At 45.0% G+C, this 26933-nt stretch overlaps 1 pseudogene; it reads right to left on the reverse strand.

Moving 5' to 3' along the window:
* Positions 1 to 10743: 10743 nt before the first annotated feature.
* On the reverse strand, positions 10744 to 13007 carry LOC123090255 (probable ion channel POLLUX; annotated as a pseudogene).
* Positions 13008 to 26933: the final 13926 nt, after the last annotated feature.

The raw sequence follows: 26933 nt of genomic DNA on the forward strand, positions 1-26933 counted from the left end.
CGTCATCTCATATGAAACAAATAATTTGGGAACAATTCCTACATGCCTAGCACGAAGAGCAAATATATGTGTACGAGCATAATGAGTAGAATTCAATTCTGAATATAAAAAAAGCGACAAATATGACTTTGTTTTCAATCACCCTGTGAGAATCAAGGCTTGAATCTTTCATCATTCATCTCCGATGACATATAATATACTGATACAACTCCTTACATTAGTGTTTTCATAATTAACAAAATGAATAAAAAGGCTAGAAATAGAGCCTCATGTATGATCAATGCAGCATACTACTAAACAATGGATCCAGAATGCACCAGAGCCAGTCTGGAAGGCGGAAAACAAAAGGCCTCTTTAAAGACCTTGAGAGAGAAAATACCAGGGAAAGTGAAGGTTAAATATCGGACCAAAATCATTATCGTTGGGGCCAATCCTGTATTATTATGCTGCTGCTACTACTATTAGTAGTAATATAGATGGTCTAAAATGTTCTGCAGGGTCTAGCTCCAGACCTTTGCACGGCCGGAAGAGATGACCTCATGGAGGGTGGCGCCATGGAGGTTGCACCTGTACATCACAATAGTAGAGCAACTCATATTTTAGAATGAAGATGGTCCATTTGTATCTCCTATTTGGAGTTCGTCTTACCAACTGGAAAAGAGGAACTCTGAGTGGCATCGACATTATCTTTGTTTGAGGTCTGTTTTCTTTTTAGCCGCGCAATCCGCTGTTTATTTAAGCACTATGCCCTCTGTTCATTGGATAGGCCGGCATACCAACTGGTGCCACTTCTTAATTTTCGGCCACCATTTACTTCTTCGAGACGATGACTCGCGGAGCTTGTAGATGTACACCCTACAATAAAATAGGAGATGAATTTATAAACAATAGTAATAGGTGCAACAATGCAATCTTATATGAAGTGGATGAATATACCATCTGTATGTGTGCTGGTTATGTTGCTAAAAGCAATACATTGCACAGACCCTAGTGAAGAAGCATGTGTGCATGCAACCGGATCATGGGTAACACTATCCCCAGCTGAAGGAATCTTCTGTTGGAGGTTTACACGACGCCAGTGCAGGGATGCTGATTCTTTCTCAACAGATATTTGGGCATATGCAGACTGACTGCTATTTTGTTGCGGGTCCTGATTTTCATTCCCAATTGTAGATGTGTTGGTTAGGTCCGCAAACGGAGAATGATTCCTGATATGAACGTATGTGCATCTGGATTGTGCTTGCCATCTGCGTTTCATCAGCAGAAATGTTAAACAAAACAGAGGAAGGAACAGAAGCCCCCAGCATTAGCAGTACAGAACCAAAGTAATGAATAACTTATACTAAATTGGGAAGGGTCATTTGAAACCAAAGCATTGCACCTGATCTACTTGCGAAGAATATCACAGAATCATGAAAGCTCCTCAGCAGCACCATAAACCAATTGATAGAGAAGCAAAGGAGATGGTCAATGGCTTAGGAGCCTGGTAGCAATGATGGCTGAGATGAATTTGTATTTTCTAATTCGCTTATCACCATAGTTGAGGGCAGTATCGGATGAACATGAGTTATGTTTTCATTAACATGGCACGATGTAATAAGTGAAATCAATGTGAAACAGCATGGTATGTAAACAACATGGTATGAATTTCAGATATATTACGATGTGCTCATTGGAGGTATGGTTGGTTGGGTTGTTGGGGCCTAATTTGAAGCAATTGTTGGGCCCTAATTTGACATAACAAGGGGCAGTAAATTTGTAGATGTGCTGTGTGAGGCAAATAACAGATCGGCGAGCGGTGTAGTCTACAAAATCCGCAGTTTACATCCGACAGCACAGAACTAAGTACATCGTAATCCAAACTTATTAAGAGGCGAACTCCAAAAAGGATTAATCTGAACTTGTTTGCATTTAAGTGAAGAAGACACATTACTGCAGGAGGTGTAAAGTTTCAATCCATCAGGCATGTGCATGCTGTGTGAGGCATGTGCAACTCCAAAAATTAGTATAAAGGCAGCAGTATGGAACCAATGTATTCACTGGTCTGACTTGAATTGATGGCCTAATTTGACATATTTTGAAGCAACAAAGCAGTGAATTGTTGGGGAACGTAGCAGAAATTCAAAATTTTCCTACGTATCACCAAGATCTATCTATGGAGAGACCAGCAACGAGTAGAAAGGAGAGTGCATCTACATACCCTTGTAGATCGCTAAGCGGAAGCGTTCAAGTGAACGGGGTTGATGGAGTCGTACTCGTCGTGATTCAGATCACCGATGATCCTAGTGCCGAACGGACGGCACCTCCGCGTTCAACACACGTACAGCTCGACGATGTCTCCCACGCCTTGATCCAGCAAGGAGAGAGGGAGAGGTTGAGGAAGACTCCATCCAGCAGCAGCACAACGGCGTGGTGGTGATGGAGGAGCGTGGCAATCCTGCAGGGCTTCGCCAAGCACCTACGGGAGAGGAGGAGGTGTCACGGGAGGGAGGGAGGCGCCAAGGGCTCAGGTATGGATGCCCTCCCTCCCCTCCACTATATATAGGGGCAGGGGAGAGGGGGGAGGCGCAGCCTTGCCCCTTCCTCCAAGGAAGGGGTGCGGCTAAGAGGGGGGGAGGAGTCCATCCTCCCCAAGGCACCTCGGAGGTGCCTTCCCCCTTTAGGACTCTCCCCTTTTTTCTATATCTTGGCGCATGGGCCTCTAGGGGCTGGTGCCCTTGGCCCATGTAGGCCAAGGCGCACCCCCACAGCCCATGTGGCCCCCCGGGGCAGGTGGCCCCACCCGGTGGGCCCCCGGGACCCTTCCGGTGGTCCCGGTACAATACCGATGACCCCGAAACTTGTCCCGATGGCCGAAACAGGACTTCCTATATATAAATCTTTACCTCCGGACCATTCCGGAACTCCTCGTGACGTCCGGGATCTCATCCGGGACTCCGAACAACATTCAGTAACCACATACAAGCTTCCTTTATAACCCTAGCGTCATCGAACCTTAAGTGTGTAGACCCTACGGGTTCGGGAGACATGCAGACATGACCGAGACGTTCTCTGGTCAATAACCAACAGCGGGATCTGGATACCCATGTTGGCTCCCACATGTTCCACGATGATCTCATCGGATGAACCACGATGTCAAGGACTCAATCGATCCCGTATACAATTCCCTTTGTCTAGCGGTATGGTACTTGCCCGAGATTCGATTACCGATACCTTGTTCAATCTCGTTACCGGCAAGTCTCTTTACTCGTTCCGTAACACATCATCCCGTGATCAACCCCTTGGTCACATTGTGCACATTATGATGATGTCCTACCGAGTGGGCCCAGAGATACCTCTCCGTTTACACGGAGTGACAAAATCCCAATCTCGATTCGTGCCAACCCAACAGACACTTTCAGAGATACCCGTAGTGTACCTTTATAGCCACCCAGTTACGTTGTGACGTTTGGCACACCCAAAGCACTCCTACGGTATCCGGGAGTTGCACAATCTCATGGTCTAAGGAAATGATACTTGACATTAGAAAAGCTTTAGCATACGAACTACATGATCTTGTGCTAGGCTTAGGATTGGGTCTTGTCCATCACATCATTCTCCTAATGATGTGATCCCGTTATCAACGACATCCAATGTCCATGGTCAGGAAACCGTAACCATCTATTGATTAACAAGCTAGTCAACTAGAGGCTTACTAGGGACATGGTGTTGTCTATGTATCCACACATGTATCTGAGTTTCCTATCAATACAATTCTAGCATGGATAATAAACGATTATCATGAACAAGGAAATATAATAATAATCAATTTATTATTGCCTCTAGGGCATATTTCCAACAGTCTCCCACTTGCACTAGAGTCAATAATCTAGTTCACATCGATATGTGATTAACACTCAAGGTCACATCCCCATGTGACTAACACCCAAAGAGTTTACTAGAGTCAATAATCTAGTTCACATTTACCATGTGATTAACACTCGATGAGTTCTGGGTTTGATCATGTTATGCTTGTGAGAGAGGTTATAGTCAATGGGTCTGAACCTTTCAGATCCGTGTGTGCTTTACAAATCTCTATGTCATCTCCTAGATGCAGCTACCACGTTCTATTTGGAGCTATTCCAAATAATTGTTCTACTTGGAGCTATTCTAAATTGTTGCTCCATTATACGTATCCGGTATCTCTACTCAGAGCTATCCGGATAGGTGTTAAGCTTGTATCGACGTAACCCTTTACGACGAACTCTTTTACCACCTCCATAATTGAGAAAATTCCTTAGTCCACTAGTTACTAAGGATAACTTTGACCGCTGTCCTGTGATCCATTCTTGGATCACTCTTGTACCCCTTGACTGACTCATGGTAAAGCACACTTCAGGTGCGGTACACAGCATAGCATACTGTAGAGCCTATGTCTTAAGCATAGGGGACGACCTTCGTTCCTTTCTCTCTATTCTGCCATGGTCGAGCTTTAAGTCTTAACTTCATACCTTACAACTCAGGCAAGAACTCCTTCTTTGACTGATCCATCTTGAACACCTTCAAGATCACGTCAAGGCATGTGCTCATTTGAAAGTACTATTAAGCGTTTTGATCTATCCTTATAGATCTTGATGCTCAATGTTCAAGTAGCTTAATCCAGGCTTTCCATTGAAAAACACTTTCAAAATAACCCTATATGCTTTCCAGAAATTCTACGTCATTTCTGATCAACAATATGTCAACAACATATACTCATCAAAAATTCTATAGTGCTCCCACTCACTTCTTTGGAAATACAAGTTTCTCATAAACTTTGTATACACCCAAAATCTTTGATCATCATCAAAGCATACATTCCAACTCCGAGATGCTCACTCCAGTCCTCAGAAGGATTGCTGGAGCTTTGCATACTTATTAGCATATTTCAGGATAGACAAAACCTTCCAGTTGTATCACATACAACCTTTCCTCAAGAATCGTCGAGGAAACAATGTTTTGACATCCTATCTGCAAGATTTCATAAATAATGCAGTAATTGCTAATATAATTCCAACAGACTCTCAGCATCGCTACGAGTGAGAAAGTCTCATTGTAGTCAACTCCTTGAACTTGTCGAAAAACATCTTAACGACAAGTCGAGCTTTCTCAATGGTGACACTTACCATCATTGTCTGTCTCCCTTTCAAAATCCATATGTACCTAACAGCCTTACGACCATCAAGTAGTTCTTCGAAAGTCTACACTTTGTTTTCATACATGGATCCTCTCTCGGGTTTTATGGCCTTGAGCCATTTATCGGAATCCGGGCCCACCATCGCTTCTCCATAGATCGTAGGTTCATTGTTGTCTAGCAACATGACCTTCAAGACAGGATTACGTACCACTCTGAAGTAGTACGCATCCTTGTCATCCCACGAGGTTTGGTAGTGACTTGATCCGAAACTTCATGATCACTATCATAAGCTTCCACTTCAATTGGTGTAGGTGCCACAGGAACAACTTCCTGTGTCCTGCTACACACTTGTTGAAGTGACGGTTCAATAACCTCATCAAGTCTCCACCATCCTCCCACTCAATTCTTTCGAGAGAAACTTTTCCTCGAGAAAGGACCCGATTCTAGAAACAATCCTTTATTGCTTTCGAATCTGAGACAGGAGGTATACCCAACTGTTTTGGGTGTCCTATGAAGATGCATTTATCCGCTTTGGGTTCGAGCTTATCAGCCTGAAACCTTTCCACATAAGCATCGCAGCCCCAAACTTCTAAGAAATGACAGCTTAGGTTTCTCTAAACCATAATTCATACGGTGTCATCTCAACGGAATTACGTGGTGCCCTATTTAAAGTGAATGTGGTTGTCTTTAATGCCTAACCCACAAACTATCGTGGCAGTTCGATAAGAGACATCATGGTATGCATCATATCCAATAGGGTGCAGTTATGATGTTCGGACACACCATCACACTATGGTGTTCCAGGCTGTATCAGTTGTGAAACAATTTCCACAATGTCTTAATTCTGTGCCAAACTCGTGATTCAGATATTCATCTCTATGATCATATCATAGATCTTTTTATCCTCTTGTCACGACGATCTTTCAACTTCACACTGAAATTACTTGAACCTTTCAATAATTCAGACTCGTGATTCATCAAGTAAATATACTCAACATCTACTCGAATCATCTGTGAAGTAAGAACATAACGATATTCACTGCATGCCTCAGCACTCATTGGACTGCACACATCAAAATGTGTTACTTCCAACAAGTTGCTATCTTGTTCCATCTTACTGAAAATGAGGCTTTTCAGTCATCTTGCCCATGTGGTATGATTTGCATGTCCCAAGTGATTCAAAATCAAGTGAGTCAAAACGGTCCATTTGCATGGAGTTTCTTCATGCATATACACCAATAGACATGGTTCGCATGTCTCAAACTTTTCAAAAACGAGTGAGCCCAAAGATCCATCAATATGGAGCTTCTTCATGCGTTTTATACCAATATGACTTACGTGGCAGTGCCACAAGTAGGTGGTACTATCATTACTATCTTTTGGCATGAACATGTGTATCACTACGATCGAGATTTAATAAACCATTCATTTTAGGTGTAAGACCATTGAAGGTATTATTCAAATAAACAGAGTAACCATTATTCTCCTTAAATGAATAACCGTATTGCGATAGACATAATCCAATCATGTCTATGCTCAACGCAAACACCAATCTCGATGGTAGAGGGGGCGTGTGATGCTTGATCATATCAACGTTGGAAACACTTCCAACACATATCGTCATCTCACGTTTAGCTAGTCTCCGTTTATTTCGTAGCTTTTATTTCGAGTTACTAACACTTAGCAACCGAACCGGTATCTTATACCCTGGTGCTACTAGGAGTACTAGCAAAGTACACATTAACACAATGTATATCCAATATACTTCTCACGACCTTGCCAACCTTCTTATCTACCAAGTATCTAGGGTAATTCTGCTCTAGTGGTTGTTCCCCTTATTACAGAAGCACTTAGTCTCGGGTTTGGGTTTTACCTTGGGTTTCTTCACTAGAGCAGCAACTGATTTGCCGTTTCATGAAGTATCCCTTCTTGCCCTTGCCCTTCTTGAAACTAGTGGTTTCACCAACCATCAACAATTGATGCTCCTTCTTGATTTCTACTTTCGCGGTGTCAAACATCGCGAATACCTCAAGGATCATCATATCTATCCCTGATATGTTATAGTTCATCACGAAGCTCTAACAGCTTGGTGGCAATGACTTTGGAGAACCATCACTGTCTTATCTGGAAGATCAACTCCCACTCGATTCAAATGATTGTTGTACTCAGACAATCTGAGCACAAGCTCAACAATTGAGCTTTTCTCCTTAGTTTGCAGGTTAAGAAAGTCATCGGAGGTCTTATACCTCTTGACATGGGCACGAGCCTGAAATCCCAATTTCAGCCCTCAAAACATCTCATATGTTTCGCGATGTTTCAAAAACGTCTTTGGTGCCTCAACTCTAAACCGTTTAACTGAACTATCACGTAGTTATCAAAACGTGTATGTCCGATGTTCGCAACATCCACAGACGACGTTTGGGGTTCAGCACACTGAGCGGTGCATTAAGGACATAAGCTTTCTACTGTCCGCATAATCGCTACTATCAACTTTCAACTATATTTTCTCTAGGAACATATCTAAACAGTAGAACTATAGCGTGAGCTACGACATAATTTGCAAAAACCTTTTGACTATGTTCAGGATAATTAAGTTCATCTTATGAACTCCCACTCAGATAGACATCCCTCTAGTCATCTAAGTGATTACATGATCCGAGTCAAACTAGGCCATGTCCGATCATCACGTGAGACGGACTAGTCATCATCGGTGAACATCTTCATGTTGATCGTATCTTCTATACGACTCATGTTCGACCTTTCGGTCTCCGTGTTCCGAGGCCATGTCTGTACATGCTAGGCTCGTCAAGTTAACCCTAAGTGTTTTGCATGTGTTCCGAGGCCATGTCTATACATGCTAGGCTCGTCAACACCCGTTGTATTTGAACGTCTGAATAAAACACCCGATCATCACGTGATGTTTTGAAACAGCGAACTGTCGCAACGGTGCACAGTTAGGGGAGAACACTTCTTGAAATTGTTGTAAGGGATCATCTTATTTACTACCGTCGTTCTAAGCAAATAAGATGTATAAACATGATAAACATCACATGCAATCAAATAGTGACATGATATGGCCATCATCACTTTGCTCCTTTTGATCTCCATCTTCGGGGCTCCATGATCATCATCGTCACCGGCATGACACCATGATCTCCATCATCATGATCTCCATCATCGTGTCTTCGTGAAGTTGCCTCGCCAACTATTACTTCTACTACTATGGCTAACGGTTAGCAATAAAGTAAAGTAATTACATGACGTTTAAGTTGACACGCAGGTCACAAATAAATAAAGACAACTCCTATGGCTCCTGCCGGTTGTCATACTCATCGACATGCAAGTCGTGATTCCTATTACAAGAACATGATCAATCTCATACATCACATATATCATTCATCACATCCTTTGGCCATATCACATCACATAGCATACCCTGCAAAAACAAGTTAGACGTCCTCTAATTGTTGTTTGCATGTTTTACGTGGCTGCTATGGGTTTCTAGCAAGAACGTTTCTTACCTACGCATGAACCACAACGTGATATGCCAATTGCTATTTACCCTTCATAAGGACCCTTTTCATCGAATCCGATCCGACTAAAGTGGGAGAGACAGACACCCACCAGCCACCTTATGCAACTAGTGCATGTTTGTCGGTGGAACCGGTCTCACGTAAGCGTACGTGTAAGGTTGGTCCGGGCCGCTTCATCCCACGATGCCGCCGAATCAAGATAAGACTAGTAACGGCAAGCATATTGAACAATATCGACGCCCACAACTACTTTGTGTTCTACTCGTGCATAGTAACTACGCATAGACCTAGCTCATGATGCCACTGTTGGGGAACGTAGCAGAAATTCAAAATTTTCCTACGTATCACCAAGATCTATCTATGGAGAGACCAGCAACGAGTAGAAAGGAGAGTGCATCTACATACCCTTGTAGATCGCTAAGCGGAAGCGTTCAAGTGAACGGGGTTGATGGAGTCGTACTCGTCGTGATTCAGATCACCGATGATCCTAGTGCCGAACGGACGGCACCTCCGCGTTCAACACACGTACAGCTCGACGATGTCTCCCACGCCTTGATCCAGCAAGGAGAGAGGGAGAGGTTGAGGAAGACTCCATCCAGCAGCAGCACAACGGCGTGGTGGTGATGGAGGAGCGTGGCAATCCTGCAGGGCTTCGCCAAGCACCTACGGGAGAGGAGGAGGTGTCACGGGAGGGAGGGAGGCGCCAAGGGCTCAGGTATGGATGCCCTCCCTCCCCTCCACTATATATAGGGGCAGGGGAGAGGGGGGAGGCGCAGCCTTGCCCCTTCCTCCAAGGAAGGGGTGCGGCTAAGAGGGGGGGAGGAGTCCATCCTCCCCAAGGCACCTCGGAGGTGCCTTCCCCCTTTAGGACTCTCCCCTTTTTTCTATATCTTGGCGCATGGGCCTCTAGGGGCTGGTGCCCTTGGCCCATGTAGGCCAAGGCGCACCCCCACAGCCCATGTGGCCCCCCGGGGCAGGTGGCCCCACCCGGTGGGCCCCCGGGACCCTTCCGGTGGTCCCGGTACAATACCGATGACCCCGAAACTTGTCCCGATGGCCGAAACAGGACTTCCTATATATAAATCTTTACCTCCGGACCATTCCGGAACTCCTCGTGACGTCCGGGATCTCATCCGGGACTCCGAACAACATTCGGTAACCACATACAAGCTTCCTTTATAACCCTAGCGTCATCGAACCTTAAGTGTGTAGACCCTACGGGTTCGGGAGACATGCAGACATGACCGAGACGTTCTCCGGTCAATAACCAACAGCGGGATCTGGATACCCATGTTGGCTCCCACATGTTCCACGATGATCTCATCGGATGAACCACGATGTCAAGGACTCAATCGATCCCGTATACAATTCCCTTTGTCTAGCGGTATGGTACTTGCCCGAGATTCGATTACCGATACCTTGTTCAATCTCGTTACCGGCAAGTCTCTTTACTCGTTCCGTAACACATCATCCCGTGATCAACCCCTTGGTCACATTGTGCACATTATGATGATGTCCTACCGAGTGGGCCCAGAGATACCTCTCCGTTTACACGGAGTGACAAAATCCCAATCTCGATTCGTGCCAACCCAACAGACACTTTCAGAGATACCCGTAGTGTACCTTTATAGCCACCCAGTTACGTTGTGACGTTTGGCACACCCAAAGCACTCCTACGGTATCCGGGAGTTGCACAATCTCATGGTCTAAGGAAATGATACTTGACATTAGAAAAGCTTTAGCATACGAACTACATGATCTTGTGCTAGGCTTAGGATTGGGTCTTGTCCATCACATCATTCTCCTAATGATGTGATCCCGTTATCAACGACATCCAATGTCCATGGTCAGGAAACCGTAACCATCTATTGATTAACGAGCTAGTCAACTAGAGGCTTACTAGGGACATGGTGTTGTCTATGTATCCACACATGTATCTGAGTTTCCTATCAATACAATTCTAGCATGGATAATAAACGATTATCATGAACAAGGAAATATAATAATAATCAATTTATTATTGCCTCTAGGGCATATTTCCAACATGAATCTCCCTCAAATTTCTACGGGCGACAAACCTTCAGAGCGGCAGGGCGGTGCAATGCAGTTAACAAACTCAAGACCGGCACCAAGAGGCGGCTGGACCGTGCGGGCTTGCGGACAGCGGCGAGGACCACAGGGCGGCAGGGTCGTGGTGTTGCTGCGGACGGCGGCGAGGAGCGAGGGGCAGCAGGTCCAGCCGTGGTGTTGCTGACGGCGGCGAGGAGCGAGGGGCGGCAAGGTCGTGCTGCCCGGACGGCGGCGAACGGAGCCGGTCACAATCTCGTCTCTCTCACGAGCCCTGGCCATTATGTCAAGGAAGCTCAACTCCTCTTGTCCGTACAGGTAAAACTCAGCAGACCGTATGCACACCTTGTTTTCCTGTAACATACGATTACCACGGTCAGATGAGATCTAAGGCAAGTCGGTGGTTAACTTTATAAACTAACATATGGTGCATCATTAAATAGAGATACTTGAAGTCATTGTTAGCTGGGAAGTGTGGCCTGTAGACATAGATTGTGGAAAAGGCATGATTTTGAACTATTAAAGCACAATTCAAAGCATGTCACATTTTACATAGTACCTCCTCAGCGAAGAGTTCCTCGAGAAACACTGTCGATTTGGTTGTCTTCTGCCACCATGGCTAATGAAATACTAACAAGTTCATTTGACAGAACGTAATCGCTGAATTTGGAGATAGATACAAGGTTTATTGTTCTCGAGTCCAGTATTTCACTGATTGTTATCGATTTCTCCAGTGCATGCTACATCTCCCGAATCCAGGAGCTGTGAGAAAAGCCATTGTGACGTAGATGTGATTTTGACTCCTTCAACGGAAGACGTTTGGGTTACCTGTGAACTGTCAGTTATATAGTATGTCACAGCCAGGCTGCTTGTTGCTCGCATGAACGTCATGAATTAGAAGAAGTGTAGCTAAGCACCATGAATCTAATTGTACAATGGAGTCCTCCACCGACTCATCTACAAGAATCAAAATTTGTGGTTCCAAAGTTAGCATTGGTAGCTTCAGCACAGGTAAACTTGAGTAGAAGAAATGCAGGGCAATGCTGACTTGCCATTTTGGACCACATTGGCTGATTCATAAAAATAATAATTGTTTGAACAGAAAAGTTCAGAGCAATCTATTTATCTCTACGATGGAGCATATACTCACAGAATCAAAGGTCTCAAGAGGCAAGCTTTCTAAGTGCCACCTGATGAGAACATTCCCTTCTTTGTGTACAATTTAATGTTTGTTAGTCCAAAAATATCCATACTATCATCAGTCAGTTTTTCTCCCTCTTTTTCTCTGCCACCTCATTAAACATCCACAATTCAGATCCTGGAGCAAGAAATGCTTCTAGAACCTACACAACAACACCAACATTAATATCCAGAATTTGCTGAAGCGTACATCAATCCTGGCAAAATGTCAAGGTTAACTTACCATTATCATACCGTGGATAGCACATCGCCAACCACAGAACAAAATTATACCTGGATACTTAGGAAGGGTGAGAAGGTTAGGTAGAAAACCCTTATGCCTCTGGTGAGAAATAACTTTGATCAACTTTAAATCTAGGTGAATAGGAATTTTTTATCTGGGCCATATGACTTTCTTGAAGATAGTTGGTACAAAGACAGTAAATATTAGACATCATGAAGCATGACTTAGAAAATTCACCTCTGATAGAAGGACCGTATTACTCAGAAAATTCACCTCTGTTGGGGCATTTATACATCTTACTGGTGAAATTGCTCAATCCCTTTGGTTGAAACACACAAACACTAGCAAATGTGAAACAGAGTCTAAGAGGGCCAACATTCTGAACGCAAAACGGTAGGTAGTGTGTAGTCTGCAAATTAGGAATAGTTGAGCTTACTTGCTTGCTTCTACGCTCGCACTTGGCCGCCGGGAAGCAGAAGAGGACCGGGGCGCGGCGAAAGGAGCGGGAGGAACGGCGGCCCGCGACCAAGGGCGCGGCTCCGGCGGCCAGCGGCTCCCGGCGACCCGCGGCCGCTTCCCGTGGCTCCGGCGGCGCGAGGCAGCGGGGCGGGCTCCCGCGGCTGGGGGGGGGGGGGCTCCCGGCGACCCGCGGCCGCTTCGCGTGGCTCTGGCGGCGCGAGCCGGCGGGGCGGGCTCCCGCGGCTGGGGGGGCTCTCGGCGACCCGCGGCCGCTTCTTGTGGCTCCGGTGGCGCGAGGCGGCGGTGAAGGCGCGGTGGGGCGGGCTCCCGCGGCTGGGGAGGCTCCCGGTGACCCGCGGCCGCTTCCCATAGTTCCGGCGGCGCGAGGCGGCGGTGAAGGCGGCGCGAAACGGCGCAGGAGGATGAGGAGAGGAGCTCGTGCGGCAGAAGGAGGAGGTCGTGCGGGCGGGCGGTTTTCTTTCCTTTTTACCGCGGGCAGATTAGCGATTGATCGAGCGTGGCTTGTTGCGTGGTTGATCGAGTTAAACACAAAATGATTAAGAGCCATTAGATTTTGATGATGGATGGATGTGATTGTTTGGATCTGTCCCTCTCTTTTTTTTTATAGTGGTAGTAGATAGTAGATAGATGCACCTACCCCGTGCCGTTTATTTGTGGGTACCCGCGCACCTAGCTGGAGGCTGGAGCGGCATACCCTCGTTCAAAGTACGGCGCTGCGGCAGCACTTGCCGCGACCGTTTGGGCGTGTTTGGTTACCATCGAGACTGGCTCAACCGAGCCTCGTTGAAACAAAACAGACGAAAAGTCGGTATTTCCACATCGAAATTGCTTTGCGTACGATAAATTCTATCCGGTTTGCATACGGCACAGTGATCCTACGTCTGTTCTTAGAGTAGTGACTTGATCCTAGGGTGACCGACTAATGTCGTACAATGTTGAATGAAAAGTTGTCGTACATGTAGCATTGCTCTTTGCACATTGTTTGATTGCCCGCATTTAGGGCATGTACAATGATGACATATGGATACAGATGCCTTAGGGCAAAAAAGTAGTTTAAGGCATCTACATTTATTTTTTCTTTTCAATACAAGCTATCACTATTGGGCCTCATTAACAAATACTCCCTCTGTCCAGAAATACTTGTCATCAAAATGGATAAAAAAGGATGTATCTAGATGTATTTTAGTTCTAGATACATCTCTTTTTATTCATTTTGAGGACAAGTATTTTCGGACGGAGGGAGTAGAAATTAAAGACTCTAGTACACAAATATCTTTACTTTTCGCTCCAACTTTTCAGCTTTTGACACCAGACCATATTTTTTCTCTCCAAGCATCTGCCTCCTGGAGAGGATCCCGATTCCCTATCCGAACCTACTTTACCTGATATCTGATCCTACATGGGCATGCGAGGCATCACCCTGGGGTTATGCATCGTACATGCCCTTAGGACTCTTCTATTAGGGGAGCAATTTTGACATGTCGTTTGGTTGTCTGCATTGACTCGGCTCACATAACTACACCATGTTTGGTTGCGTACAAGAGATATGATTAAGATTAACAACTATCCATAAACACACACAGTGCCATCGCGGTTGCGGTGAACAATGGCGAGGACACAAACAACTAGTTCGCCACGCCGTGGTTGCACTCGACGCCGAGGCCACCGGCCACTGCCGCGGGTCGACGAGCAAGCATCCCGCCGCCGTGGTGAGCAATATCACCGTAGTTGGCGTCGGCGTCCCTAAATTGCCCCGCCTCGCTCCCCCAAATCGCCTCCTTCATTGTCGATCCAGTCGTGGTCGCCTCGATTGCTATCCAGATCGTGGTCCTCGGGGCCATCCTGCTGCCCGCGGGGCTCGCCGCCGCCCAGCAGACGCCGAGGGCCGTAGCTAGCCACCATCGCGCCACTCGTCGGATCTGTCGCGGGACATCCGCATCCCTAGCGCGCTTCGACCCATGTCGCTGCCGGCGCAGCAGCAGCAGTGCGATTGCGTGAAGAAAAGGCGGAGTTGGGCCTGTAGACGCGCCAGGTGGGTCCGCGTCGGCGTCGCCGCCATGCTCCGAGGGGGGCGCTGCGCAGCCACATGAGCGGGAGGACGTCGGGAGATGGAGCTCCGCGTGTTCGAGATGGAGTGCCGCGTGCGCGAGCTGGAATTCGCGCCGGGTTCGCCGCCCTGCTCCCGGGGGGCCGCTGCGCAGTTGCTGAGCAGGAGAAGTGGCCCTCCGCATGCTCGACTGCCACCGCAGCCAGATGGTGGCCGCTCTTAAGACCGCGATCGAGACGCCCGCCTTGGTATGGAGGAGCTCCGGGTTGAGAAGGAGAGCGGGAGGCGGAGCTGGCTGCCAAATTGACCGCTGTCGCGCGCAAGGAGTGTGAGGCGGAGCTGGCCGCCGAATCGACCACTACCGCGCGCAAGACCGCCGCCGTCAACGAAACTACGAATCGATCGGCTGAATGGAATCATAGCATCGATGTGCATTTTTTTCGTCTAGAACTTATCTCAAATCGAAACATCGTTGTGTAGATCGGAAGGGACGAGGAATAAAGGGATTAGAGAGGAGGTTAGTGGAGGTAGGAGAAATAGCACATACAGGGTGTATACTAGCGCATCTCTCCAGACTCCTCTCGTGCAACAGGGCCCACCATGTGCGCTCACCTTAGCCTAGCTCTGAAGAAATTGTCGAGTCCAGCATTCCTAGCGGGCCTGACTAGGAGGCGCTTTGAGGTTCGTGCGTTGCAGCCCAAGTAGTGAACACAAGTAAGCAAAAAACCCATTTTCTCCCCGCACGGGCCTGGTTAGACCTTATGCAGGCAACCAAACACGCCTTTGTTGATCTGATTGTCACATTCCTCACATTAATATTTCAATACTGGTACCGGACACACGCCCCCCTCCAACTAGGTTGCAGCAACTTGTTTTCTTTCAAAAAGCTCTAATCGTATAATAATTATTATACCATATTTTCTCATTAAATAAACTTACATAGTTGTGTATAAACAAAGTAAAATAAAATGGAATGTTGCAGCAATGGTGTTGCTGTGGTGAGGGACGCAGTCATGTTACTGCGGTGATATGAGCTGGATGAACCTAGAGGCCTCTCAGATCCAGCAATGGGTTGTCGATACATCGACAAGGGACTAAAATTTTAAATTTGTTGTGACACAAAAACCATCCCAAAACATGCACTTGGCTAGTTCGACAAAAAAGTCAGCTAAATTCAAGACAGATCGTCATCAAAGTTGCTAAGGACGATGCCCCGTGAGGAAATTAGCTGGTGACGGTTGACCATTATAGAAAATGATCTTAGCTGACGGTTTGTCATTAGTCACAAGGGTTTTTGTTAGATAATAGCACCAATTTTACAGTGCGACCTCGAGGTGATAAGTGTTGGTATCATTGAGGAGGGAAGACAATTTGGAGAGGATGGGAAGCCACGATGCTTAAAGCCTTGGTCCAGTCCAACGACCTTAATTACTGAGCTGATCATTGCTACTGGTAGTGGGAGACAGGACGATAGAGTCAAACAATCCCACTAGGAGGAGTTGGCTATTTAAGGGTGACTCGCCTATCGAACACTCAGTACGAAAGGTAGTATCACATACCAAGGTTACCTCACATTACCACTGCACTACCACACTTGTTATTCAGCATGAAGAAGCACCCCGTGCCTAAATTCCCCATCATTGGAAAACGCCATTTTTTTTGTTCTTTACTCTCACATACTAAGTTTCACTCTTTTATTTTTACTACACAATTAGTTGTCTACCATCATCATCATCATAATTCTTGTAGATGCTAAACTAATCAATTCACACGACACTTGTGACATCTCCTGTGCAACAAAAATGCTCACATTAACATGCGTCTCCTGCTCTTCGCTAGGAATGATATTAAACTCATATCATACTTCCACAAGAGTGCTTCAACCAACAATGTGCACTTCCAGGACATCACGCCGAAGAGAAGGAAACTTGTCCATCAACTTCGTCAACCCTTTATCCAACATTGCCATCTTGCTCTCCCCAGCCAAGCGTGAGTAATCCGTTGTAGGCAAATGGGCGCTGGATGAGAATCAGATGAGATCCATTATGTAATAGACACTAGATTGATGGGGCAATGATCCCCAGTGTCATGATTGGTCGAGAATTGATGTTGCTATGACTTTTATGTGCCCAATGCTTATTACTAGGGTCCAATTTATATGATTTCCCAACTAGCAAATCTTATAAGTATTATCTCTCCCCCATGGTGTCGAATATAAATTAGGGTTGTAAAAGAATGCCCAATAAAGACTGTTGCGATCTCTTACACTTGTTGCTTATTAAGTTACTCCGAGCCTTGGGGGACTAACGTAGAATTGTGGTGAGGGAGCGACAGCGGTGCTAGACACTAGGGTACTACTAAAGGAGAGTGAGCTTGAGAAGAGCAGTAGGAGGTGTGGAAGCTCATACCAAGCACGATGGGGAGGTTGAGGAGGTCGGGAGGCTTGGTAGCATCGATTCTGATGACGGAGGCGGCTTCCAGAGCAGGGCATCATGGTGAGGATTGCTCGAGGATGATTGGCAGCTCGGGTGCGCTAGGAAGCCTCGTGGGGACACCACAGATCCGAGTTAGTAGGAAGGATCATCGGAGCTTGGCAAAGGACGAGACCGACATGTGGCAGCTGCTCCCAGGAGGCGAGGAAGACGATGGCCAAGGCGTCAATTTTGATCACCCCTCGCCGATTCCTTAGGCAGGGTGAGCAGAAGCCGTTGGGCAAGGTTGTAGGAGCTGGGGTGGATCTTGGCCTCAAGAACGACAATCGAATGTTGGTGGGAGCCTGCCCTAGACATAGTGGTGCAGGAGAGAGTAGAAGGGCAAGATAGAGCGCAACAAGGGGGCAAATGAGCATGATGCAATGAGGAAAAGTCGGTAGTGCTCTTATTCGTGAGAGAGAAGGCAAGGTGGTGACAGGAATCATGACGACTTGGGGGTGGTTGGGGGCTCCGGAGGATGATTCCATCGGCTTTGCGGCATGGATATTAAGGCAAAAAATGTGGGCAGGCACAATGGATCTCAAAGATGGGCCGAGATGGGCTTTGCGTCCACGGAGGTAGCGATAGTGCATGCCTGCCATGCATAGTGCCTACTAGTTGGTGGTAGAAGAAGATTGGGCTGCCGGTTGGGCCAGAGAGAAAGAATAGATGGGCCAGGCCAGAAGGGTTGTTGCACTATTATGTTGGGCTCGGCCTAAAAGGGAAGAGAGAAAGAGAGAGAGAGAGAGATTCTATTTTATACTTTTCTCATTTTATTTTTGCTTTTGTTTATACATTCAAACAACTTATAAATTGTTTGAAGGCTCAAACTTGATCCAAATCCTATGAAACTTCTTACGTAGCTTCACGAGATTATTTCAAGTCCACGTAAATTATCTCCATGATTTTTAAGCTTATATTTTTAGAAATAAAAATATAAACCCAATTTAAATTCAAATGGAGGTTTGAACTACAAGTGTGGTATTTGTCTTTCCAAAATTCATGAAAATTTATGTAAAGACTCCACATATACGCGGGAATTATTTTTATAAAAACACTACTGTTTGGGCAGCCCTTTTTTCGTTATGTGTTGTAGAACTAGGCCAGTTAGATCTCGTTCACTCCATTAACGCCCCCCCCCCAATCGAATGTGGCGAATTAATCATTCACCGAGGGGGTCCTCCCTAGCCGTCGAACGCCCATTATCTAGCGGAGCTCCTATTCCCCGACCCACATGGTGGGGAGCGAGATAATGCGCACCCCTCGCTCGCCCACGCTCGACTTTGGTCCTGCCGATGTGGGGGCAGGGTGCCCCTATTGTGTTTTCCTTTCGTTTTCTGTTGTTTTACGTCACTAACAAATGTTTGGGATAACAAACAAAAACGGAATTTTGAAAAAAAGCTCATGAATTAAAAAATGTCGTCGAATTCAAGAAAAGGTCATGAGTTAAAAATAAGTTCTTGAATTTGAAAACGTTCGCGAATTCAAGAAATGTTTGTGATATTGAATAGTTGTTCGTGCATTTGAAAAATGTTCGAGAATTCAAAAAAAGTTCCCTATTTGTCAACATTTTTCATGAAATTGAAAAAAATATTCCCGGATGTGGGTTATGAGGATATGTTCTGCAATTAAAAAAAATATCTCCATGATTTCAAAAAATGTTCACAAGTTGAAAAATTGTTTGGGAATTCAAAAATATTGATGATTAAAAAGATGGTTGATAATTAAAAAAAAGTTCAGTACCTCAGTTCTTTTTTGTGAATTTATAAAACAAATGTTAAAAGTTAAATTGGATGAGCGATGTTTGAATTCAATGAACATATTTTGAAATTCCTGAGAATTTTAGAAAAATTATGGGTACTTTTTATATGATGAACAAATTTTGAATTTGATGAACACATTTTGAATGTGACAAACATTTACTGAAACAAAAAATGTTCATGATTTTAGAAAATGTTCGTGAAATGAAAAAAAAAGAAACAACAAATAATGAAAAAAAGGAAAGAAAGAATGAGAAATAAAAAATCCGAACATGGAAAAAAAGAAATAAAAGAGAAATCAGAAAAGAAAAAAAGGTTAAATATAAAATAAAAATATCTGAAAGGCAAACCAAAAAAACGGACTTGGAAGGTTCTAGATCCTTCGCAAAACCGAAAGTGTGATTCCGTATACTTCTGCCGACCCATACACATAGCAAGGATGGGTGGAGGGGGTGCGCGATTGGTCGAATGTTGTCGGCGAGTGCTTCTAATAGGCGCCTTTTGCACTGGTTAGAAGATCTGGCGCCGACGCACCTCCGCTCATGGACGGCCCAAATAAAAAGTTGTGAATGTTGTTATGAGAACTCACTCGCTCAAAAAAGGGGCCTGGTTCACTTGGTTTTTTATTTCCCTCGTTCACTCAGTTGGGTTGTTTCCTAGTTGACAGCCACTGTCGACCCTTAACCAAGGCCCATGTTGACTATTGACTTTTTTTTGGAAAAGTTCACAAAAAAGAAAATAAAAAAGGTTCAAGAATTCTAAAAAGCTTCATGCAATAAAATATTAACCAAAAAGAATAGGTTCACAATTTTGAAGAAAGGTTCGTGAATCTAGAAAAAGTTCACGAATATGAAAAAAGTTGTTGAATCTAAAAAAATGCACTAATTTGGAAAGTTGACAAAAATTGAGAAAAAGTTTCTGAAATTGGAAAAAAGTTCATGGATTCGGAAAACAATGTTCATGAATTTGAAGAAAGTTGATCGATTTTGAAAAAAACTTCATGGATTAAAAACATGGATTTGAAAGAAGTTCACATATTTGATGGAATAGTTGACAAATTTTTAAAAAGTTCGTGAGTTGAAGGAAATGTTCAAAAAACTTTGCAAATTTGAGAAAATGTTCTCGGAAAAATGTTCATGAATTTGAAGAAAGCTTTTGAATCCGAAAAGGTTAATGTATTTTTAAAAGTAAATAAAAAGAGAAAAGAGAAAAAGAAAAGGAATACAAAAACAAAAAAACAAAAAAGGGTAAAATAGTAGAAAAGGAGCAAATGGCCCGAAAGTTTTCAGATGCTTCCCAAAACAGCGGTTGGAAGCTTCCCAAAATTAGTAGGAGGAGCTTCCGACCAGATTGCACGGTACGCTAGATGGGCGGCCTTTTAACAAATCAAGCGATCGAAGGGATGTGCTGGTTTGTGAATAGTATGAGAAGTTGCACACAAGGCGCCAAATACGATTGGGGTTGTCGACCTACGCGGGCAATAGGATTCCCTGTTATCGGGATCTCGAGCTATACGACAGATAGGTTGGGCCGTATTTGGTTAACGCTATCAAATCTAAGCTTTGAAGTGATATAATTACGCACATAATCATGTGTAATTGGAAACCGTATCATTCATTAACAAGTTAGTCTTCCATGTGGACTGTGGTCTCCATTAGCCTAAAGCGCAGCCAGCTCCACAGTGAAGTTACCCCCCAAGGCATTACTCCAGCGCAACTGATATCGTGTCGGCCACTCACCATCATTGTCAATGGCTAATATGGCACCCAAGATCAATCTTGTAAACCCTGCATCCGCTACACGTCGGCGTCGAGGGCCAGCCTCGTAACCCCACAACCCAGGGGCGGAGCTAGACACAAACCATTGGGGGGGGGGAACGTAAATGACAAATATCTAGGGGAAGGCTAATTTTCCCTTTATCTAATCCCTTCAAATAAAAATTTCTTTAGACTTTTGACCAAAGTTGGGGGGGGGGGGGGGGGGGGGGGGGGGGGGGGGGGGGCAGCGCCCCCGACCCCAACATAGCTCCGCCGGTGCCACAAACCTCCAGGTCCTATATCAGATCCAACAGAGGCGAGGGGTGTCAAGATTTGCTAGCGTTTTCCTAAGGGATATATCTAGTAAACTCTACATTTCGTACCAAACAAGTTTGTGTTTTGTTGGATCACGCTTCACAACAACATATAACAATAACTGCATTGTGTTTATGGTTATCATGGACTAAACATCTCTCTAGTGTAGTAAATAAAACTGCCATTACTGATAGGCTAGGGGGGGCACGACATGCGTGCCACATAGAGTATTGGTATAGATTGAGAGCTAGCGAGGCTTAGCGATCCGGAGCTAGATCAAAGGCAATCTACGAGTAAGGAGCTAGCAAGGCATGCATCTCCTCTACAATGTCTGGTAGCCCGCGAGTAATCGACACAACCTAAAAATACAAGACACACATGTTACATGAAAAGGTTACAAAAAGAACTTACTGATTATGTGGCTGCAGAAATAAATTGACTTAGCTTGGGTCTCTAGAAAAATGCTTAGCTTACAGTGTGGTATCTCATCCTAGATTTTTGTTTCATGAACCATTATTCATTGCTCATAACTTACTGAATTGCTGGTTTAATGCGGAGTTTGCGACGGAGCGGAATAGAAAGGTTGTTCAGCCATGGTCATACACAAATCTTATACCGCGGTGGGGAGGGGTTTCTGAATCTTGCGAGGAAGCAGTGCGTCATAAAACCGTAGGTAGCCTCGATTGTCAGGATGCTTCTGTCATGTGCAGGTTCAGAAGTTGTGATAAGAATTAATTTATCTAGATTTTTAAAAAAAGGAGGATTACCCCCGGCCTATGCATCCGAAAGATGCATGCGTCCATACCAATTTATCTAGATGTCGGACTACAAGGATATAATTTATCCTGATCTCCATACTATTGGTTTCCATTCTTGGTAGGAGGAACCCCATTTTCCGTAATTGCATTGATATTTAAATTACTGGTTGCCTCGATAAATTTTTTCAATGGTTATAAGTTTTGCAAGTGATATGAGCAGTTTTGCAGTTGTTGCAAGTTATACTCAAGTACATGACATTTTCTATGCTACTACTTTCTTATATTGATCATGTTGCGGACTTATACTAGTAGATACTTTGGTTTTGATCTGGCAACAATTACAGTAAGAGTTGACTCCCTACAGAGACATATGCACTAATTTTTGTTGTCAATGGTGCATCAGTTTTGATAGTTAGACACAAGTTGTAAGTGGCAAATAACTAATTCTAGATTTTAAATCTGTTTTCATGGTCTCTCAATGTGTAATGGAAATTGCATTTTTTTTCAGTTTTTTTATCACCGAGAATTAATGTTAGATCCCTCTAACAATTTATTTGCCAAAGCATCATGGATCGGTCATATTTTTATTCCATTCTTTCGTTTGATGCAAATAAGAAGCATATTCAGTGATCTTCAAAATTGTTAGTGAGGAGATATTCACACCACATCCAACTTTTCTCAAAAGTATACCTCTCCACCTAGAAAACATTTTTTTATTATATATTCATTATTCAGGATCATGACACTCTGATTATTATGTGGTTTTGGAAAGTGCCGAGGATAATACGCGCCGAGGGATATCCAGCTAGACTCATGTACCGAAACTAGATGCTTAGAAGACCAGCTATAAAATCTTGTTATTTTTACTGTTGTGGTAAGATGAAGATGTCACACTATAATACCGAAAAAGGCTTCTGCCCTGCTTTATAATTAAAGCCACATAGCAAAATTGATACAAGGTGATGAGGCTAACCTCTTACAAAGTAGATCAAAAGAAGGAAATCACTAAACATGAGACTCCATACCCTAACACAAATAACCAAGATTATCGACAAAGAGAGCCAATTCACCACCAAGAGAAATCACCGGACCTCGTTGTGCCACTCACCCTAGTCTGCCACCGGAGATGACCCCTTGTCCCCCCGCTTCGGATCATGGAGACCAAGCTTGCATGCAGATAGACACGACACGCGAGAAGCACCAACGAGGACTATGTGAAGCATCAGGAGACAAGTATGACCACCATGCCAAAGCAAGGTAGGTTTACGTCAGGGTCCAAAAATGCCCGGCAAAGACGACTAGGCGCGCCAAGAGACTCTTGGGCTCCATGACGACATCGGGAGGGTAGCAACGAGTCACATCGCCATTGTCGCGATCGAAGGAACGGTCAAGGGTTTTCACCCGAAGCCCCGAGTCGGAGAGAGGTACCACAACAATGCCCCCAAGAAGGATGTGACACCCTTGGGCATCGCCGCATGCCAGAGCACAAGGCTTTCGCCAGGAGCCTCTCAAACGAGCCACATCGTGGAATCTCGAGCACGAGCCCATCCCAAGGTAAGATATGGCATCACCAAACAAGTCCTCTGAAGCACGATCTAGGAATCACCACCGCTAACACCAAGGACACCTACACTACATCTCCTCCCGCCCACACAGTCCAGGAAATGTGACCATTACCGCCTCCAAGAGGTCTGATGCAGAGGCCAATCAGACGGACCCACACGAAGGGTAAGGAGGTGGTGACACCCAGGGACAAGGGCAAGGAGGTCGTGTCGGCCTTAGAGTAAGGCAAGGAGGTGGTGTCGCCCTTAGATAACCCCAGGGGAAAGCGGTGGAACTACGATCACTACCATGAGGAGGCAGACCAAACTCACTTATGCAAGGTGGTCCTTGCCCCAAAGCTGGAGTGCCTGCATATGCCTCTTGACTTTAGGAAGCACTTCCTTGATGTGACTCAAGAGTTCAAGATGAAGACAAACATTGACTGCGCATTGAGAGTGATGGTTTGGCTGATGAACAACATGGTCACCCTCGATTAGGGTTGGGCCCCCCGCGCAGCTGTCCACCAGATCAGGATTGGCTACATGGTCACCTTCAAGCTGCGGACTCCCGATACCCTGAAGGTGTTCTTCTTGAATGATGACGACATTGAAGCGGTGACCAAGTGCAAGAAGAGCACGACGACGCCTTCACCATGAACGTCTATAGAGCTCTCTATAGCCAAATTGAGCATGTTCTGCTTGCATGTTTAAGACTATGTCATGTTGGTTTGGTTTAAGACTACTTGTTTAAAGTTTCATATTATTTTTAACTTGTTTGTATGCTATCTATCTTGTGTGTCTTTGGTTTGTTCTGCCTGCTAGTGTGCTGTTAACCTCACACCTCCATGAGGAGGCTACCAGACAACATGTGTTGCACGTAACCAAACAACTTGCCTTGTGTTTTGGCCTAAGCAAGCCCGCAACAAACCATCTGCCTTCCATTTTCCTGCAGCCAAGTTAGAGGGTATGCAGATGACCAAACAACATGCAGATGTTGGTTTTTAGCCTGTTTTCCTCATCCAAGCCCAATCGGAACAAGCATGGCAGCATGCAATGCATGCAAAATAGATGCGAGCAACCAAACATGCCATATAGCTTTTTAATCCCCCTTAACTACTAAGACACCCAAGACAAAAAATATCCTAAGAGAGCTGCTGCTACAGGACATAAGGACTATACTAACAATCTCTTCACATGCATGCTAGGAAGAAACTGGCAAGTGATGGTTGTACCTTCACTCAGGAAGCTATTGTTACAGCCTTGCCAGATGATTGTAGAAGCTGCCAGTCGTTGTGCATAGCTGGAACTGATTGTGATTGGATGATCAGAGCATCACCATTGCTAACCCTTTCACCTCTAACAGCATATTCACCAACAAACACTTGGAACAAAATCATGGTAAATTGTGTGGCTTGAAGCAAAGATACTCCGAGTCTATATCTGCACATCTACAAATCAACACATACCTTAGGCTAGGGACGGAGCCAGGGCATGCGGGGGCCATGCCCCCCCCCCCCCCCCCCCCCCCGCGCGCGCGCAATTTTTTTTCTCAAGTAACCTCCTATTTATTAGCTCAAAATATTCTAAATTCTGATGGTTGCCCCTCCAAGATTTTACATCTTCTTATTACCCCTCCTTGTATAACATTCCTAGCTCTATCCCTACCTTAGGCCTAGTACCGGCCTCAGATGTGATGATCGGACATGGTTAATTCGTCAATAGTGGTGGGGAGTGGAGAATAGGAAAAGGAAAATGGCTTGGTTGAGTTGGAATAACATGACGTTCCAAAGGCCAAGGGGGCATGGGGTTCAACGACATGTGCGCCTTTAACCAAGCGCTTCTTGCGAGAGAGTACTACCCCAATGTCAATCTTCTTGACATTGTGTTTCTGGTAATTCTTCAGTGGTGTGAAAAGGTATTGAGTATCGGTTGAGGTTTGTGAAGAAAGCGGTCATTTGAAGAGTGGGGGATGGTTCCTCGATCAAAACATGGAGGGATCCATGGATTCCAAGGAACCGTCCTTCTGACCGGTGATACCCAAACGTAATTGCTTCTTCTCCGGTTTTTTGGATGATAATGGAGTGCGGGATATCCAATGTCTTAATTATCACTTCTAGCCCATGGATGTTCATGAGACTGTAAAGATACACACTTCACCGATCCAACAACAACATTTCTTCGTGTGGCATCCCGAGAAGCGTGCGCATTTTTTCGAACTTTTCACTATTGGTGCTTCAATCTCATACCCTGAAGGTGAACAATCGATCTGGAAGCTGATTTGGTGCTCACAGGTTCCTCAAAATATGAAAATAAAGGCTTGGATTGTGGCTTCAGGAGCCTTAGCTACCACGACCTACAAGGCCTTCTGCCATCTAGCCACACATGCAACATGCACTCTGTGTGGTGTAGAAGACAAAGTAAGTTTTCCTGCTATGATTTCTTGCAGCTACGCCAGGAACATATGGGAGAGGATGACAAGCCAGTGTCCATTACCGGTTGATAATTGGTTAGTTGATACACGAAGAATGGATCCTTAACTATTTGTTGGGTTGTTCGGATGATATTAGAGACCAGATAATCATGTTGATTTGGCTCATCTGGCAGCTCCGGGGGTCACGGTTGAGTTCTGGGGTTAGTTATATGAATTCGATAGGTAATGCGAGGAAGTACACCATGGAGGAAATTATTAAGGGTAAGATGCCAGTGAAGGACTCGGTTCGGTCGAAGGAGAAAGTTCCTGATCCAGTCCGTTAATGGCCGCCCCCCACCTTGGATCAAGTCGCTCTTTTTGTTGATGGAACGCTCTCATTGGTTCGGCAGCAACATGTATATGATCCTTAAGCGTCATGATGGGTCTGTTATTTTTGTGTTCAATTCCAATGAAACCCTGGAAGCGAAGATACATGCGTCGATGGGATGGCCGTTCCTATCCAACATACTAATCTTTCGATCATTGTCCAACAATCAGACTCCGTAGAGGCTATTTCTATTTATTTTTAGGAGATGGACTAATTCGCTCGGCCTATGGCCACTTTACTGCTGAGATCAAGGCATTGATGAACATTATGGAGTTTATTCTACATAAGCTTAGTAGAGATCAAAATATAGTAGCCGGTCCTTCGGCAAATTATAGTCGTACGAAGTATACCACTGTTGTTTAGTTGCACAAAGGACCCCATGTATCGAGAAACTTTTGCCTCGCGACTATAATCCTTTAATTATGAAATAAAACTATTTTTATCCTCACGAAAAAACCTATTCTCGTTGAGGAAAAGTATCAACAGAATTGCTATAGATTTTTTTTGTGAAGAGGACCCGAGATCTATATTGAGATTTTGTAGTGATACAACACACTGAAAAGAAAAGAACTTACAACTGGTCCCTGAAACCGATACACCACACTGACCAGTGCGAGATGAGGGTGCGTCATCGCCACCGCCGCCATCACTCCCACCCAGAGTCGGCGAGAATCCTTGGACATGCGCATGGACTATTGATGAACAAGAAGTCTCCATCTTCGTTCCAAAGGGAACAACACGTCGGAGAGACGATAGAATAACACAACACCACCATAAGCACCTGCAAAGTGCTGACGCAAACAACCAGATCCGAAGCCCACGTGGATC

Source organism: Triticum aestivum, chromosome 4B (genome assembly GCF_018294505.1).
Source record: "Triticum aestivum cultivar Chinese Spring chromosome 4B, IWGSC CS RefSeq v2.1, whole genome shotgun sequence".
Taxonomy (NCBI): domain Eukaryota; kingdom Viridiplantae; phylum Streptophyta; class Magnoliopsida; order Poales; family Poaceae; genus Triticum; species Triticum aestivum.